General features: G+C 38.5%; 1 protein-coding gene across 1 annotated transcript in view; it reads left to right on the top strand.

Annotated features, from left to right (window-relative positions):
• The first annotated feature begins 8,518 nt into the window (after nucleotides 1–8,518).
• Nucleotides 8,519–18,881, top strand: part of NRIP1 (nuclear receptor interacting protein 1) — a 100,495-nt gene continuing 90,132 nt past the window's right edge. Inside the window, exon 1 of the mRNA XM_035315408.1 lies at nucleotides 8,519–8,537. The gene's annotated coding sequence lies outside the window, so the exon portion shown is untranslated. The remainder of the gene's footprint in view (nucleotides 8,538–18,881) is intronic.

Genomic DNA, 18,881 nt, shown 5'->3' with positions numbered 1-18,881 from the left:
TGTTTTCTCATTTCATTAGTGTTTATTTCTTTACTTCCATCAAAGACTGAATATGATTTAGTTTCCCTTATTTCTGTATATTAGATGGAGTCTTCAAATAATCTGGCCAAGTTATGAAAAACAATCTCTTTAGTGGTGTGTATTTGTAACACGGTAGAGCCTGGTAAATTATGAATCATATTTTTTAGAAGTGCATTTCTGGGGATTGGTAGTATTGAAAGGTGAGTTTACAGAAGGAATGTTTTTAGTAGATGTCAGCAGCGCAAAGGGAGTCATCAGTATGGGCTGTAATGCACTTGGGTGCCTAGAGAATCTGTGGTAAACATCTTCTTGTATTTTGGTTGAATTTTGCTATCAGTCTGTGGACCCTGTGAATTCTGACCTTTTCTTTTGTTTTTGGAGCTCCTTATCAACCCCCCCTACCCTGCCCTGGCTCTGAGTGTGCCTACAGGCAAGTATCCTTCTGTGTGTAGGAACTCATGGTTGAGCAGCCTTAGTCCTTGAGAACTAAGGGGTCCCAGTAACTAAAACACCCTATTTGTTGATTTGCTTTAATCATGTAGGTTTTCCAATTTACAAGACATAGGATTACAAAAGGATACAAAATACAACTCCTTGCTACTTCTGAGTATTCTTAAGTAATATCAAGATTTTTCTACTACATGTGGGGTCTCTCTCCTTTACAAGGCTTCTCTCCATGAGCTGTCTTCTGCAGGCAGCATCTTTTTGCTTTCATTTCTCCCCATTCTATGCACACTGGCCATTGAGGGATACATCCTGCCTCAGCTAGTATATATTGCCTGCTTTCTTACAGTGAATCTTGGCCTTCATCTATTGTCCCAGTTTATTTTATTTTGCCTCTAAATCCACTGGATTGTCCAGCTAGTCTAAATTCAACCTATTGTGAGTGTGTTCCCTCAGTCCGAATAACGAAAGCATCAGTTTATTATGAAGAATAAAAAGAGGCCTTAAACTCACATAGTTCATTAACTGTAAGTAGATTCCTCAGAAGTTCAAGAACTGGGGTGTTCTGTCTGTTTTGTGGGGTTTTGTGCATGAATGTGTGTGAGCTGGGTTTTAATTAAAAATATGTGGATGTTTGCCTCACAAAGAAAGAGGCACTTCTCTAACAGTCTGTTTTATATTTTGAATTCTTGCTTCAAACCATAGGAATTCTATAGAATTTCAGAATGAAATCATGAAGTATTTTGCTTAACAGTATATTATAGTTACATTCTTTAAAAGCCTTAGCTGTTTTTTCAGAAGTTAACGCACCAAAATAAAATGGATGATACTGGGTACTCTGCATTAAGTATTTAGTATGTAAGCCTAATGCAGGCTACCCAGAACCATGTCCAGACAGCTTTTGAATGTCTCGAAGGATGGAGAGAGTCCTCAGACTCTCTGGGCAACCTGTGCCAGTGCTCTGTTGCCCGCACAGTTAAGAACTGCTTCCTGACACTCAGAGGGAACCTCCCGTGTCCCAGTTTGTGCCTACTGCTTCTTGTCCTGTCATCGGGCACTGCTGAAAATAGCCTGGCTCTGTTTTCTCTGCATCCTCCCTTCAGACTTCATGCCATAAGCCAAAGCTTCCTGTAGATGCTTTCCCTCTGCTGCTTGCGATGTAATTTTTATTGAGGTTATTTATGGTCTTCTTTTGTAGTGGTTTGTATAAAGAAGTCTGGAAGGTCACAGGGAGAGGTCTTTTTGTTAGATACTAGGAAACACAGTGTGTGTGGAAATGAGAGAAGATCTCTACCTCCGTTTTAAGTATTGTGCCTTGTCATGGACTCCATTCTCAGCTGACCAGGACATTAGGTGGCTCGCCACATAATTCCATTCCCAGCTGAGATAATGGAACAAAGGTTTGCACTCTTTATTCCCAAGTGCTAGTCAAGAAAATAGTTTGTATGTATCACTGCCCTCGATTCAGGGGTATTCAGAGGTTATGGCTGGATTCTTTACCTATACAGCACTAAGGCTAGGATTTGGGTTTATTGAAGATAAAGAAAACAAGAAATCCTTCTGTGTTCATATTATACAACTTCCACCTCCACATCATAAAATGTATCTGCATCTGTGGCACAGTGAAACCTGGGCTGTTCTCTCGTATTCAAAGGCTTCTGCTCTTTTTTGGAATGCATCCTTTTGCCCTCAGTAGAGGATCTATTTGCCAAAAATACAGGGGTAAAGAGCCACTCAGCACTCACCTTGTGAAAGAGGCATGGAGAGAGCTACTTCGGTGTCCTGGACTGGGACACAAAGCAAAGACTGGCTGACACCTTTGAGAAACAAGAGAGTGTTTCCACATCTCTATCTCCTTTGCATAATCTGTGATATCTGAATTAAGTTTCATGACATATTAACACTTTGAAGTTGAGTTAATATGCTGTGTTGTATAATACATTATGTATGACTTGGGCATCAATTGTGCTGGAGCTTCAGCAGCGACAGACTTGAAAATGTCTCTTTCAGTGACAGAAATCTTAAATAATACTGAAACCAAATTCAGTTGGCATCGTTTTATTTTGCATTCCTTATCCCATTACAGTGTCACTTATTCGCAAAGCCGCTCATGTTCAAGCCATCTAGTTTCCTCTTCTCTCCTCCTTGTACTTGTCAGAAGGTCCCCGCTCCAAATCTTTCATATTACAAATATTCCCATGGTGCTGCATGGTAATTTTAGTTTGTAAAATCAGAAGTGTTAGGATTATGTTAGCTTTGCTGAGTCTGAGCACTATGATGTGAAAAAGAACAATAACGAACATTAATACTCACAATAATGATGTGCTGCAAAGAAGAGTAAGAAACAAAAAGAAGAAAATAAACCCCACCGTTTTTTTTATCATCTATATTCATATTTCATGCTTCCAAATACAGATAAGATATAACTTATTTTATCTGAAGTTGTCTTGTAAATATACGTTGGTCTGACATCGGATGCAGTATATATATAGGCAAATATTCAGTCAGAGATTTATTGGTCTTAATATAACTCATCTTAAGCCTGATTACTTTATTTCAAAATTAGAATCTCAGAACATATTAATTATGGATGTATCCCCAGACAACATGGTTTTCTACAGGGGATTTCTGCCCTTAACTCTGATTAGTGTTAATATGAGCCATCTATATAAACTCCTAGAGGACCAGAAAGCAAAATAATTTTCTGCTAGTTATATTTTTATTCTAGAGTGTAGAACAATAATGAAATGTTCTGAGAGTAATTTGGTAGAGGGCTTGAGAATGCTAGTCTGAAACCTTTCCCATCTGTGGTGGATTCTGGCTCTGATAAACGTATTATACCACTATACACAACTTTGTATATTTTTAAAATTATATATAAAGTGACACTTTTTTTTTGTTTTCTTCTTCTATTTATTTATTTATTGCTTCTATTTATTTATTTTAATCTGAATTAAGATATTAGGATTTTTTTTTTCTTTTTATGGAGGCACTGGGCTGAGAACTGCTATTATAACATAAATTATGTCTACGTGACCTGGTGTTGTATGCAGTAATTATCCACTTGTCATGATTCTCCCATCTCAAATTACTCAGGAAAAAAGTCATCTACTTTGGAATTAGCAACAGACATGATTTTTGGAGAGAGGGGATTGCTTGTGCTTAAAGTTAAATAAAGATTATTGGGCCTGCGTTGATTGAAACTTTGGGGATCTCGCATAAGCTAAGCATACAGCGATTCAAGTATTTTCTTAGTGATGGAGAATTTACTGCATCTTTTGACAATTCATCTCAGTAGGTAATTATACTTAAAACACTGCTTTTTATCTCTAGATTGAACTTGCAAATATTGGATTGTGTTGCATGTCTGCCCACTAATTTACAGTCTTCTGAAGTATCTTCTCGTCTAGTCTCTTAAAGATTATAATCTTCTCATTGAAGCAAAATGCATTTAGTTCAATGCCTCATTGGAAAGAGTCTTCTCTTTTTCCAGAGCTAAATCATTCTTGTTGCTCTTCTCTGCACTCTTTCCAAGTTTGCTTACTTCTTTATTTATTTATTTTAATTAAAGGTATTGTGGTTTACCAGAGGCCTGCCTGCTTTGTTCACAGGGTTGTTATGATTTGCTTGACTTCATTCAAATTCATGCCACTGACTGTCCCCAGCCAAGCAAATGGCACAGATCTTTGTGCCTGCCCTCATAAACAAGGGCCCAACACCCTTGATGAAGGGATGCAAAGAGCAGGAAGATGTTATCCAGAATCAACCTAAGAGCTTAATTGTTAAATCACCATTCAGAACCTGTACCCAGAAATAAAGTAGGATCTATTCCAAATGATCACATATATTCTTAGCAACAGATAAATCTCATGATCATCATGGTAGACCCATGTGATGGGAGGGCAGTGTTCCAGAGGTGAGGTGAGAAGACATGAACAGCATGAATGGGGGCACCTTAAAGAGAAGAGATCATGGCTTACTGGTCTGAAACAGCAAAATAATAAGGCATAACATTCTTGTAGTTATGCCAGCTGCTTTGCAGCCATAGAAGGGCTGGCAGTACTGTTACTGAGGACAGTATCAACACAAGAAAAGAAATTCTGTCCAATTCTGTCAGTCTGCTCTCTGTAAAGTATGCAAATCAAACTCTAGGATTAGATGAGTGAGGTGCTTTCAAAGTGGTGAACTGAAGTTTGTGAGTAAACAAAGAAACCTAAATATGCAGTCATGGGCTTTTCTCAGGGAAACTCAGGAACAGTCCAACAGTACCTGAGAGACCTGGCAGGCCAGATTCATGAAATAGAATGGTTCAAAGCATCTCGACTCCATTTATTCTCTTCTTTCCTGTCTTAAACAGTACTTGAAAGTTTCATCTTTTTTTTTCTTTTTTTTTTTTTTCCTTAATAATTCTGTTAACAAAAAGAAAGAACACCTGGGTGGGGTGGGTAGTTCTCTCCTCTCATATGGAAGAGAAAAGAGGGGAAGAAAAGCTGACCACAGAGGCATGGGAGAAAAAAAAAAAAAAAGGATGAAAAATAGGAGTACTGTAACTGTGATCTCTCTATCTATAGATAATTTCTTTCAAACAGGCTGTGACAAATATTTGTGGTTGCTGTAGCCAAAGGCGATATACTTCTGGAATTTGTTTTATTCTAGTTGTATTTGAAGAAATGCACAGGAAGCCTTTACTTTCTTAATCTTTTTTTCTGTATTGTTACGACAAAAAAAGAAAAGATGTGGTGTTGTATTGACAGTATCTTCTAGTACATTTCTGTTCCTAGGTGTTGCAAGAAATGCATATGTATGTCTTCAGCTTTTACTTGTGGCACAAAAGTGGTTTAAGCATCTTCTTTGGCCCCTTGGTCTTCATTTCTGTTTGTGTTCAAAGCTTTATTTCAGTGAAGGCTAACAAACAGATAGCATACATGTGAATCTGGGCCTTGAATATCTTCTCCATGGATGTGCTGTGCTGTACATGTTAGCATACGTTATGGTGAAACACACAGAAGCTAAGCACAACACCGCTCCAAAGTAAAAGCAATAGCAAAAAGCTGTACAAATATAAAGCTAGTAAGTGTGAGTGGGCGGACACTTTGTTGCCATTATTTTACTTTTTTATTTGATTTGTAAAATAAAGCAGGATGTTGCTGCAGGCTGAATTACTTGGGATATCATCTGAAGATGTGATCTCTGTGAAGGCAAGCCCCAGAATATTGCATACTTTCCCTAATTAGCTCTCGTTATTACAACTGAGTCACTCAGAAGAGCACGGACAACAAATATCCATGGTGTTCAGAAGGTGCACAAAGTCTAACCTCTGTTGTCTGCACTTCTTAATAGTTAATGTAATCGTATCAAGTTGGGTGGTGGGCTTTTGGCAGGGAGGGTGGGAGGCACCCCATGCCACACTTTAAAGCTACACTAACAAAGAACTTTACTTAAGGAGGAGATGTTAATAAGTAATGAAACAAAGGCTCTGTTATAGAGATTAAATGTGCATGTGTCCGAGTACAAAGTTCATGTGGCAAAGAGCAGCTGTTGCTCTGCTCACAGCCCTGCTGCAGCCTTCGAACCCCGGGTTCAAAGTCTGCCTGCTTTCCTGTCACAGGGCTGGCCAGGGCAAGGGCTGGCCAGAGTTCAAAGTTCAGTGTCTGAAGGGTTGCTGGCTCTGTCTGCTCTGCTATCTGGCACTGTTTGGATGAGCAATAGTTGTTTAAAGATTATAAGTACAAACAACAAAAACTTCCCGCTCTGTTTTCAGATGTGTCACATTTCATTAAAGAAGGAACATTTGGGGAAGGAGTCACTGAATTGTTTAAAAATAATGTGCTGTATTATAGTCCACCCTAAACAAAACCCACTGAAGGAGCACTAGTAAAATGATGCATAGAGGAAATTGTGCCTGTTTTCATTCTCCTTCCTCCTGCAATTTATTTAAATGAAGAAAAAGGAAGGGGAAAAAAAAAAAAAAAGAATCCATTACTTCATCTGTTTCCTTTGTGTCATGGTAACTGTGCTGCACACTGTGGGGGTGAAAAGAACTTAATATCTCTAGATAGCCTGCTTTGAAATCCTCCTTTTTTCTCCTCCATCAAAGGCTTTTTATGAAACTAACCCCAACTTTCTTATTCAGAAGGGCTGGATATGCCTCCATGCAAAACCCACCTTTGCAGCTTTTTCTGATTAGCTGTGGTTGTATAAAAGGTTCCTCTACCCAAGCAGGGATCCTGAGTGAGAATGGAAACCTCAGCACTGATGCCTGAGAGCAAAGGCTGATATTCCCTTGGACGAATTTATATCAGGCAATGCTGAAGCTGTATTGCAGATGGAGAAAAGTTTCCTATCTGCTGCCATATCCTTTCTCAAGCAAAGAATGGGAAACCATGGGTGGTTTCACCATGGTTTCAACATGGGTTGAAGACATCGCTATGTCTTCAGTACTCGGCACCCACGGCAGGTCTGATCAGACTGCTGTCATCTCACTGCCCTGAAAGGAACACGAAGGCTCAGAAAGCTTTCTCAGACAGCAGAGACTAGCCCTGTTCATATCATAGCTTCTCTTTCTCTGGATTCAGTAAATATAACCAATGAGAGCTACAATTAAAGCAGGACACAAGGAATGATGATAGCAGCCAAAAACATCTTTTCTGGGCCAAAGGACATGTGCTTAAATACAATGATTTTTTTTTCCCTTCCCACAAACATTCAGGTTCCCATCAAACACCAGAGGAGCCTTCCCTGATGAGTTGCTCCTACCCTTTGATTATCACCCCACATCTAACCTTCTACCTCTGAGCAATTTACTTGAGAGCCTAATCAGAGACAAAATGTCATCTGGTGATTAGGAGCCCACGGAGATACGGCTAACACTTCAGACTGCTTGTTGCAAGGTTTCAGATGGGCATATGAGCTTAGTGGTGATGAGATATTACCTCCTTTTCTCCAGTTTTTGGCAGTATTATGATGGCTGAGCCTTTTCTGGGAGGATGTGTGGAAGGAGAAACAACAGGAGCTGAACCTCTGCAGTTCCATTTCTGTCCTAGGCTGATAAACTCAGGAGTATTCTTTTTTCTTTTTTCTTTTTTTTTTTTTCTTCCTATTATTCTCCTGTCTCCATGCAACCAGTATAGTGATCAAATTCAATCACTGAGACTACTAGTAAGTAGTGACTCTGGTGGTGCATATCCATAATTAGTTTGGTCTGCAGTGATGCAAACCCTTGACATAGCAGCACCTGTAAATAAGAATTTCTGTGGCTTCGACTGCCAAAGTTGCACTATAGTCTGTCACATCTTTGGCATCTCTTTGCTAGACTTATTATATCTGGCCTTGAAATCTGTTTCCTAAGAAGCTCTGACTAGTTATTACTCTCTCTCCAGTACAGTAGGCTACTGAAAACACATGTAAGGTGAGGAGAAGATTATGAAATTAACAGGTATAAAGCATGTATATTGCTCACTGCACTCTTAAAAGTCCTTTGGATGACATAGTTCTGCTAGATGGTAACTGCAGATTAGAGCCTTGGCTTGCCTCCTCCTAAAATTTGGCCCTGTCAGGCTATTATCTACTGTGAAGTGGGTTTCTTTCATTCCTTTCTCTTGGCATTGGCCACCTTTTATTAATAGCATATTTATAGTGGAAGGTATAATGGGAGGAAGAAGAGTTTGCATAGCCCTGTGGTTAGTAGGGTTGTGTTGGCAAGGCCGGTAAGCTGAAGTAAAGGTACATAGTCCAAATCAGGCAAAACAGGAACTTGGACCAGGCTTGCAAGGTAGAAGTTGTTCAGAAGTAGATGGACAAATGTTTGTGTCTTTTCCCACCACCCCACCCTGAATTTTCATGACCGTGTCTGTGTCCGCTGGCTTGAGTTAGAAATATAATTAAAAAACAACTTTTTTTTTTTTGGGCCTAGGTCTATCTGCATTTATTTAAAATTACATATTTACCTTCTCAGCAAATAGTTTGAGAATCATCCCACCTGTTGCCTATCTGAACCAGAGCCTGGAGTAGGGCTGCACTGGTACTGACTGGCTGAAGCTCTACCAGGATCCTATCACTGACGAACCTAGCAGGTAAGTTGAAATCAGATTTTATTTGAGGGGCTGAGGCCCTTACTAGAATACTTTAGTCACTTGCGTCTTTTGCAAAAAGAAATCCCAGATAAGGGTGTGTGCTTGCAGATATGATTTGCTTTTTATTATCATTATTATTTTTACTATTTTGAACCTACTATCATTGCACTAAGAACGTGTCCCTGTGAATTGCTTTATTTTCAGATGAGACACTCCGCTTTTCTCACCCCTTCAAGTATGACTATCAGAAAAGCCCTACTGCAGCCTAGCTTCCCTCTTCTCATTCAAATTCAGATGTTTTGACAAAATACAAAGGAATTTCCTTTGGCAGGAATACTGGAAGAAAACAAACAAGATTAGTGCAAAATAGGATTGGCACAGCTGCCATTGCAGTGGGGTGTTATATTTGTTTCTGATTTTGTTGTTGCTGTTCTTGCTCTCCACCTTCAGAAAGATTCTTTTCTGCATGCCTTCTGCAATCATCTTGTCCATGCTCCATGTTGGAGTGTTGGAGCAAGAAGGCTTGTCTGCAGCTCAAGTTTTACTGCTTTATTTTGCTAGTGTAGTTAAGGTACATCCCCCAACCCCCTTCCCCAAGCCCTCCTTGCTCCTTCCTAATGCAGGTTGTGTTGTAACAAGAAGGAAGTGCTGGTACAGATACTTAAGATGCACTGTACAGCAAACTGACATCTATTATTTGATGCTATATTTATGCATTTTTTCATAAAGACTTTTAGACATACAACCACTTAATTTATATATATATATATATATATATATGTATGTATTTCAGATTTTTAAAAGGTACACTGGCTAAATGTTAAGAAAAATCTCTGGGTAGTTCACTACTTTATAAACTGTTAGTAATTAAACTAATACACCTTCTCTTAGAGTAGAGAAACACATTGTTACAAAATTAGAAGGAATGAGTGAATTGAAATGAAATGATTTTTATAGGTATACATATATTTGGGTAAGAACTTTGACAACCTTCTTCAAAAGAGTTGTTCAAACAGTAATGCTTCTTGCTTCCATCTAGTTTAAATATTACACAGTCCAGAACCTCCCTCAGTCCTATTCCACAGCCTATTCTATCTAAAATAATGATTAAAAATATTTCCTTTAAAAAACAAATCCTAAGCAAAACAATCAATTTTGCCTGCAATATGTTAATTATGGCATAATACTGACAAGAGGTTCAAATCTTTATTATGAAAGCACCTTGTTGCTTTTGGTATTTGTTTGATATGAGATTTCTACAAGAACACAGATTTGTGTTGCTTCTGTGTCAAATGGAAGGTTCTGTATGAACTTTTTTTCTTGTCAGAACCTGGGCTCTGGTTTGCTGTAGTTACTGATGTAATGTATTTTAGGACAGAGCTCTGTAGTTTATTGTGGAGATGCTAGTCGTCATTTCAGAGCTCAGACTGTGGTGGAAGCTTTTGGTTTACGGGGATCTCAGGTATCAAAAAACCTCTGTAAAATGTCATTTAAGGTGGCTGTGACTTAAATATTTAATGATACTTTGTTGGAAAATGAGCAGAGATAGGAAGATCTTTAAGAGTTAAAACAAATAATTATTGCCAATATTTCTTTTCACTTATTCTTCCTTTCTTTGTCACTCTTGCATTCTGGGTTTGATCCTTTGTTCCCCAAAGCGAAAACTCCTTGACTATCAGTATGGATGTGCAGTCTTGATCTGTGGAGAATTTTCTAACTTTTTAGTCATAACTGAAAATTTATGTGCTAAGTTCAACTCAATGAATTACATGACAAATCTGCAGTAGTGCAGACGCCATCACGGAGACAGAGAGACTGGCTGTCTGTCTTGCCAAATATCTCAGCAGTCCTAGGACAGAATAAGCTTTCTAATGCATGGAGTATGTGACAGCAAGATGTGCTGACTTTTTTGATATATATGTGTACAAAGTTCCTATTAAAGCTTCTGTCTCAGAACAAGAGGTTGAAGCAGCTGGGTATATACTGCGCTTTAAGATCCGTTGGGGATGGGAGGTGGGAGGGAGAACTTTAGGGCATGTCAGTATGTTATCAGCCTCCTGATGGGCAGTGTGCAGATCCAAACCAATGAGAAACTGTACTCCTCACAGCTTTTAAGGTGCGTGCCTGCATGTGTAGGGTGTGTTCCATAATGCGACTTAAACCATCACTAGCTAATTAGCCTTTGCTTATTTACATGAACTGTGCTTAGATCTATATACTGTTTTGATATATTTCTTTGTATTTCAAAAATTTTGTGCTATTTCCTATGCAGAATGTATACCTCCACTGTGCTTTTATTTCCTGTATTCAAAGACAAACTTGTTTCCTTGTAAGCAAATGAATTGTTTACTTTTCAGACAAAATAGGAAAATACTATTTTGAAATTAACTACAGCATGATGTGATCTGGCTGAGTGTCCAGTAGGTATATATTACACCAACAGTGGGTGTTCAAATTCTTGCTATGGCTAAAGTAGCGTTTGCTGAAACTTGCATAAAAATATCTGAGAATGCATGAAAGATTTAAAAACGTCTCTGAACTTTTTATTCATATCCCCTTTTTATATAGTTCATTTAAATAGCGAAATTGTTTTGGCTTATTTGGTTTCAGTTATTATTGGCTGAAGAAGTGGAGTGTGGATAAAATAATGGCTTAACTTGAGTGTTAAGATGTATCTTTTTCTTTTTCCTTCAAAAATCAAAACAAACAATGCCTTGAATTAAATATAAGCCAATTGATTTTTCATGGATTTCATCTGAGCCACAAGCTGTAGGTCAATGAGACTTTGATTTCTTTTTCAAAATACCAGATCAATTTATGTGAAGGATACAGTGTAGGTTTGAATGTTAGTTTCGGTTCTCTGTATTTGATACGCTTTCTGAGTGGATTCTTTTAGCCTGTAATATTAGCAGTGCAGGGGTTACTTGCCTTGGCTAGTATCAGCAGTCAGTCACTAGCTGTGTATGACTGGCATAGTGAAATGAAAGAGGTTGGAGACACCTGTGAAAGAGAAAAGATCCTGGAACAGCAGTTTATCAGATTAGCTAGGCATCTCCTTTCTAATAAAATGATGCAGCCAAAAAGGCTTTTACTCCTGTGTTTCTCCATGTCTCTGCCTCCCATGGAATTCATCAGGTGTCTCTGGGTACGGAGGGTCTGGCTTATGTGAAGTGGCTGCTAACGTCCGCACAAAAATAAGCAGAAATCACCCCTGAGATATGTATGCAACAGTGATATGTGTGTTTAACTTCATTCCTTTCCTCCCCATGTAATAGAATTAGTTTGCACATAAAGAGGATAGAAAACGTTGCACCTTAAGCACCTTGTCTCTAATTGTTATTAAATTTTACTTTTCTGTATTTACACACCTCTTTTTCTCCCTACTTTGTCACAGACTTTAGTGGCAAGGTGCTGTTATAAAGAATGTGGCTCTGAAAATATTGTGTTTCTTACACATTAGTTCAGCTTTGGACCTGCAAAGCCAGTCTGATACTCAGGATTTAAGCCAAGGTAACAGGGCAAAACTCTGTCTATTGAGAGAAGGAGGAGGAAAAAAAAAAATAGAAAGGCAAGCCATGGAACTTTTAATGATCAAGCAGAGATGATAGGACCTTGGCATATGAAAACATATGGTGTAGTAAATCAAAGCAGGCTGTCTTGAGTGTAGTAATATTTTTATGCTAATAAATTAGTGTCATAAGTGATTTGTCAATAAGATGTAGAATATGCTATGAAGGAAGTCAGACAATATTTTTCTTTCCTGTGGAAAAATAGGGTGAGGTCATTAAAAAAATCCTCAACAAGATTTTTTTTTTGAAGATAGATGCTGTTAGTCTGACCCACAGCAAAATATTTGCATATTTAATTTCTTATGTGCCTAAAATACCTTATATACCTAATCTGAATTTAACATTTTACAATAGTTTAATGGGAACTATTATGGTAAGGAACTGCACTGCTGCGGTGGAAAATGCCCCAGTCAGGGACATGCAGCACTTCTGAAGCAGTGGCTCCAAAACTCATGAGAAGCTCATGGCCCATTCCACCCTTTCTTCTTGGGGGATGTGCTTCATAGCTGCTGGTTTTGATGTCTAAGTCTGAGGTAGTTGAATTTTGGAGCCATGGCAGGAAGGAATTTGAACTCAGGCCTAGGATGCTACACTAAAGCGTTCAGGACAGTCCTGGATCACTCTGCTGCTGAGCTGGTTATTCAGGGCCATGAGGGCTGCCCCATCCCTTGGGCTCTCTCTATGGCAGTCCTTCACATTGGTCACTGTGCCAGCCCTTGCAAAACCTGTTGTACAGTAACCTATACTCCTGCACACCAGGCCCTCCAACTCCAGCCACAGCTAATTCCTTCTTCACTTTCCTTAGCTTTACTTTTTCATTTGTGGACAGCTCATTTCCACCTGAATCTAGAAAGCACTATGCACTGCCTAGGAACAGATGAAGAAGCTACTCTTTCCCCTGAATCTAATGCAATCCAACATGACAAAGCCTTGTTTCCTCTTCAAACTACTTTTGCTACCTAACCTGCAAAGAAGCTGCTGCCTTCCTTGATAAAACTGCATTCTTAAGGAGCCAGAGAGTCACTACGCCCCTGAGTATGCAGGGCCTGGATTTCTTCTGGTTTTGCAAGAAGTGTACAAGAAGGGAGAGCTGTCCTTCCTTGCATGCTAGCAGCCCAGTAGCATAAAGGCCTCTGATTTGGCAGGATGAAGGTATTAGCCCAAGGTAAAGCAAACTTTTCACTGGGGAAATCAAAAGGGACAGGATTTATCCTTTATCTTCTAATCTGCACTTTTCACGCTGGGTCCTATTGCGTAAAAAACGTCCTCCACTGCTGCTTCACACGTACAAAATTAGAGGTGGAAGTCCAGTCTGACAATTTGGCACTGCTCTCTGCAGCAATACTAAGTCTTAGGAAGGTCAAAGGCTTATCAAAACTCAGAAGATTCATGCCAGTGCAACATTGATCTGTTTGTATTAATTCATTGCTGCTTTTAACAGATTCTGAAGGTGCATGTTAGTAACTAATTTAATAGTGGTATGCGGATGTAATGCTCCTGAAACTTGCTGCATCAGCAGTAACAGTAATAGTAGCCTTCTATTAATCTATCCAACAGGTATAATACAGAGAAAAGAGTTTCCATCTCTCTCAACACCTCGTCAGTTTGGAAGGGTAGAAAGCTAGCTCACTTGCTTTATATTTCCTGGAAAAAATGTCTGCAGTTGCGCGTATCTTGATGCAACAAGATAGTGCTGCTTGTTTTACTATCCATTTGGATTTTCTTGTAGATATGCCTAAGGTATATGATGATGATGATTATTATTACTATTAATCCCAAGAGGTTTTTAAGCTTTTCCACCTCGCTCTCAGGTCCTCAGTACCTCCTCTCCAAATCATAAGGGTCAAAGAAGAGCTCATTTAACCCAGAGTCTGTTGTAAGGCTAATCACAATTGTGATGCAGAGAGAAGGATTTTTATGTGGACTCAGCCTCTGCAAGAGTACATCCACTACAGCCAGCTGTTAAGTTTGTGAGAACCGAGCAGGAACGCTCAACCAGCTTACTATGCTATTATTTATCCACCAGCATTGGACTGGTAGATGGCTGGCTTATTTGCAGCATGGTTAAAGCAAATATATACTGCATGTACCATTTACACTGATACATGGCTGCCTTATCTTCACATTATCCTCTGTATTGCTAATCTGGGATAAGACCTTCTTCTGCAGCAGTTAATCAGGTTCTCAGCAGTTTGGGCCCTTTTTAAGGGGTTAGCTGGAGCACATCAGCTGGTCACTCAGAAGCAGGTCTACGAGGCAGAACCTGAGCACATCCCACCATGCATCATACCATACACTTTTGAAAACACCTCTGCATTGCGCCCTGTGATTGTACTAGTTCTTGTAGGTTTCTTATTTCAGCTCATGATTCCTGCACCGATGCTTATTCCTATCTCTGGCTGCTGACCCTTGATTTGACTTTCTGGATCCTGATTTTTGGCTATGAATGTTCGGCTCCTTTCCCAGTTCTGGACATGGGCCCTAACCTTTGGGCTGAATAGCCCATGCTCTAGTCTGTAATCCTAGAAGGCCACCAGGTCATCTGTAGTAGACTGTATTCAATAACAAATGAAATCTAAAATAGTAGATACATTACCTTTTGTAGGGGAGCGTGTGGTTTTGTTTGTTGTTTTTTCACAACTACAGCCACTTACTTGTAAACTCGTCTTCCATTAGTATTTTGTGAGACTGCTAAATGGAACTTTTCCTTTCTCTTAGTTATCAAGTTGTGCTTAATGGCTGTTCTTTCTCTGGGGAGATTATAATCATATCTCAGCCAGTAGAGTGAGTGAACAGAACTGTTGGTAAGTATGGACGTTTCAGGTTGGTGGCTACAGGCCTGATAAGCTGCAAGGTACCAAAGAAAAGGCAATAGTGTCAGCATATTATGAACTTCCATTTCATTTGATATATGAAATATTATAAACATTATTGATATACTGTACACTTAGTCTGCTTTTTCTTCTGGAATTTCACAATGTTACTTCATCACATGGCATAAGAGTGTAAACACACTCAAATGCAGAAAGTAATGTTCGTTATAGACTTGTGACTGAAAATCCATGAAAAAAAAATGAGATAGAAAGTTGATAGAGTATGAGGGAAAAGTTTGAGACAAAAGAGAAAGAGCTGAAGTCTATAATGTACGTTGATGGTCAGGTGGGAGAAGGGTCAAGTTCCTTTGACAAGTGAGTTAATGGATCACAAATGCAAAGCTGAGTTCTAAAATGAACTTATGGTTACTACTTAACCAGCTAGAAGGTAACTTTGAATAGGCAGTAATGTGGATCTGAGTGAAAATACGACTGCTTTTCTATATCCTATATATGTTACGTATATTATTTATATACAAAACTATGTAGTATATATGAATATATATAAATGCTCAACAGCAAATAACCACAACATCTGCGTGGATCATCAGGGATAAAAAAAAAACCATGTTGATGCAATGTTTTTGCTTTGCAGTGTTTTGACATAGGTATCTAAAATCAAGGTAATGTATGATCCATATGTGCTGCTTCTCTTTCAAAATATGTGACAGTTATCAATCTAGGAAAAATATTTTTTAGCCTAAAAGCAGATTACATCCCAGTGTTCATCACTGTCTCAGAGAAATGTGGTACTTCCTTAATTTTAGGGCTTCAGTCCAGAACTATTGATATGGAGACATTTGGATCAAATTTTTATTATACAGACGTGCTTGCTAAATGCATCTCTTTCTGCCCTTTGACAGGAAAAACTGTACTTTACTAGGGTAATTTTCATGGATGTGTATATATTTTTTTTCTGAAGCAGGCTAGCTTAAATAAGGGATAGCGGGATGTCTGTAGAATTCAGTTAATGGTGACTCACTGAAATTCTCCTTTGGTTAGTGTAAGTAAAGAGTCTGTTGGAGGGGAAAACAAACAAACAAACAACTTTAGTGGATTGCTTCAGTGTGTTTCTTCCAAATCCATCATTTACATTTATATGATTTTATATGCTTTTGTTAAACCATCAGTTCAGAGAAAGAAATGTGGTGAAATAAAACAAGTGACTTCTTCAATCTGTTGTTTGGTTAAAATTTATCACCATAAAAGCTAGAGAACAGTAGGGCATAGTTTTTTATTTAAACTGAGAATTTTTACTTGGTGTAAAGCTTCTTAATGGAACTGCCTGTGAACTGGTGTGACATTCACCATGTGTAATGACATCAGCTGGGTCTTTTTTTTTCCTCAAATGAATTAAAAATGGAAAGTACTTCCAGTACTTCTTTGTAAGTATCAAGAAGTCGGGTCCCTTGGTACAGAGGTCCTTCCTTCATTTGAGGCAGGTAGATTCCCTTAGTCATACCAGGTACCATTTAAAATCCCACCACCTACTTAAAAGGCAAGATGTTAATGAGAATGTTACTGGAATGTCAACTCTCAATTTGATAGTATGTGATTCATGTTTTAAATTTGCAGAGAATGAAGCTTCCATTACCTTACATCAGAGAAGATTTTTACAGGCAAGAAGATCTAATTCTTGCCTAGTTTCCCTTGATAGCCAATTGCCTTTCTTAAATCCTCACCATTTACTTCTAGGTTAGTTCCCTTGTTTCACTTTAAATAATTTCTCTGAGTCCTTGATACTCACACACTGCAGTTAGTTATATATAGACATTTCTCATACTACCCCCATCCACTTAGCTGGTGAGTAGCCAAGTGATACATATTAAGCACTTTTAATTTTACCTCAATAATCAATCATTTTAGCTCCAAAATCAGTTATTTTTTTTTCTTAAAAGTATCATTCAACACAAAGAGTACATTATGCTTGCCTGTGAATAATATTAATTGTGTGGTTTAAATTATAAACAATGTTTTATAATTAACTTCATAAAATTGCTCACTTTGAAAATTGTATAACTACGATTTCTATAATAGTTGCTACAAGACAACAGCATTAATCTAAGCCCTCTTGCTCTGAATTGTTGCCAGTAAAGCAAAGGCCTCTTAACTGTGTAATTATGATAGAGAGGAAGTGTATTCTTTGTGCAGATTTATTGCTTTAGGTACTTTTTCAAGGGTTTTCACCTTGTTTTCCATTACCATGCACTAACGGTATAAGCAAAGGTTACTTCAGGGAATGGCTTTAATAATATAAAGAGATAACATTATATTTATTTATTTCAAAGTAGATTTTATTTTTTTTCTAGTGTGCTATATTTTCTATCAGGTTGTTTAAAAAAATCCTTCTGATTTTGCTCTTTTGCTCTTGGCAAATAGTGTTTATTTTCTCTCGGGATGGAAATAGAGCTGGTATGAACAGCAAGATTTATAAGAAAAGATAAGTCAGATCAGATCCAAAACGAAAAATGTCAATATATTAATAATTATTTGTTTCACGTTAGGAGGTTGAACTGATGTCCAGATCCCATAGCTAGACAGACTGCCAGTGTCTCTAACAAAGCAAGAAACATTGCAGTATTGCAGTGTGTTTAGATAGGGCAGGGAAAGAGTTGAAAAAGATATTTAATTTCAAATCTAGGAAGCTGAGGTGCAAAGAGACTAAGCAATTTGTCCAGTATTACAGAGGTCTGCAGGAGCAGTAGGAGTCTAAGCTTCTGCCTCCCAGTTGAAGCCGATCTACAAGACTATGTATTCTATAATCTGTTTTTATGCTCTTATCTATTTAATCTTCCTCTCATACCAATCTTTGTAAGTATGTCTCCACAGAGAACTCCAGCATAAGAAATGTTTCTGCAGATGAACCCTGAGGTTTTATAGTAACACTGCATAATCACTATGTGGGAGGTACTTGGAGTTAAAATGGTGCAAATTGCCATTAGAAGTGAATCACTTCAGTATAGGAAAGTCAGGTCAGCTATCTGCTTATTGCCGCCTTTTCATCCTTCACTGTCAACAGCAGTGGCTCTTTCAGCATTACATAACATTACATATGTTGAGCCAGATTGCCTGCTTCTGCTGGGGGAGCGACAAACACAGCCCCCGCCCCCCCCCCCCCGTGTCGGGAGTAGGAGGAAAACCCTGAGGAGTCCCGCTTGGGATTTTCCAATTTTGTTTTCTGTGCATGGGAAACTTTGGCCTGGACTTTATGCCTACATGTGCGCATGTGCCAGCTCCTTCCTTAGCATGTATGTCCTCTCCTTTCCATTTTTCCCTTTATTCCTTTCTGAATGGAAGGGATCAGTTTTGGCTGGCAGGAGAGGATGCACACAAGAACACTGTGCGCTGCAGCCATCCATAATGCTTGCTGTGTAAAAACAAATTTGGGGGATGTTATGCCATGGGTTACAGCTACAGTATGTAAATACACTAAAATTAAAGCTCAGGCATGGAACTGATGGATTTGATCCTGTGTGACTCAAAGTAAAAGGCAGCCACTCAGTCAGTGAGTGCAGAGTACCAGTTATTTTGTGAGTTATTCATCTAAACTGAAGATTCCACCACTGCTTAATTGCACTGTATGTGAAGCTCAAAAATGTCTGCAGCTCCAAATTTATAAAATAACATTATAGAGAATATAGGCCTATTAATTTTACAGTCTAATTTCTGATTAGGTTTTACAGCACCTCTGATGAATTGCATAGATTTTACCCATTAAAAATGATGACAATTCAGTTCTGTCATTTTAAGTGGAATTAAACCCAGTATTGCCAAGTACGATAATATCCTATATATATATATATATATATATATATATATAAAAAAAAAAAGAACCAACACACACACGGTGGGGGGGGGGGGGGGGGGGGCACAACCCACCCCCCGGCCGGAGGTATTGATGT

The sequence above is a fragment of the Oxyura jamaicensis genome, chromosome 1, assembly GCF_011077185.1.
Source record: "Oxyura jamaicensis isolate SHBP4307 breed ruddy duck chromosome 1, BPBGC_Ojam_1.0, whole genome shotgun sequence".
Lineage (NCBI taxonomy): Eukaryota > Metazoa > Chordata > Aves > Anseriformes > Anatidae > Oxyura > Oxyura jamaicensis.
This window is presented reverse-complemented; position numbering and strand designations above follow the sequence as displayed.